Genomic DNA, 770 nt, shown 5'->3' on the forward strand with positions numbered 1-770 from the left:
CCCCGCGCCATCCCATCGCCCTTTTTCCTCGCCCTGCCCCTCTGCCGTTAGGCGGAGCCGGCCGGCCCTCGTGCGATCGACATCGGGAGCGGCGTTTACGGGTCAAGTATCGTTGCGTGTACGAATTTCGGTAATCGTGAAGTTTCGCGAGTGACGTGACCGAGAACACGTCTGGCGCCCAGCTTTTCGCGTTGCCGCTCCTCGTCGGTCGCCGGAGGGACACAATTCCGGAGGACTGTCACCTCCCCTCCGCGGAATCGCCCGAGATTTCGCAATCTTGTTTGATCCGGGCTCGTGTGAGTTGCGTAACTAACGGGAGCTCGTGACAATACATATATATGACGAACGATACGTAGTGATAGACAGTGAAAGATCAATAACGGACGATCCGCGGCCGCATGGAGCGAGTTTGGGTGATTTTGAGCCATTTGTTAGGAAAGAAAAAAATATTACATTGTTGACTTATCGAGAAGAACTTACATTGACGAAATGTAGCAAGTTGCAGCCCGTACGAAAAAATATGATTGGGAGCTAATGGTAACCATTGACACTCAATCATAACTATTGATTGACGAATAGTAACTATTGGGCCACCAATAGTAATGATTGGGCCACCAATAGTAATGATTGGGTTGTCAAAGGTAACCATTGACGCTTAAAGAGTACGGTTGGAAGGACCAATGATTACTGTTGAAACTCAATAGTAACGATTGACAAACGGATGTAACCATTAGGTTATGAATAGCAACGATTGAAGAGACCAAGGGTTA

This window comes from Wasmannia auropunctata, unplaced genomic scaffold (assembly GCF_000956235.1).
Source record: "Wasmannia auropunctata unplaced genomic scaffold, wasmannia.A_1.0 LD336064.1, whole genome shotgun sequence".
Lineage (NCBI taxonomy): Eukaryota > Metazoa > Arthropoda > Insecta > Hymenoptera > Formicidae > Wasmannia > Wasmannia auropunctata.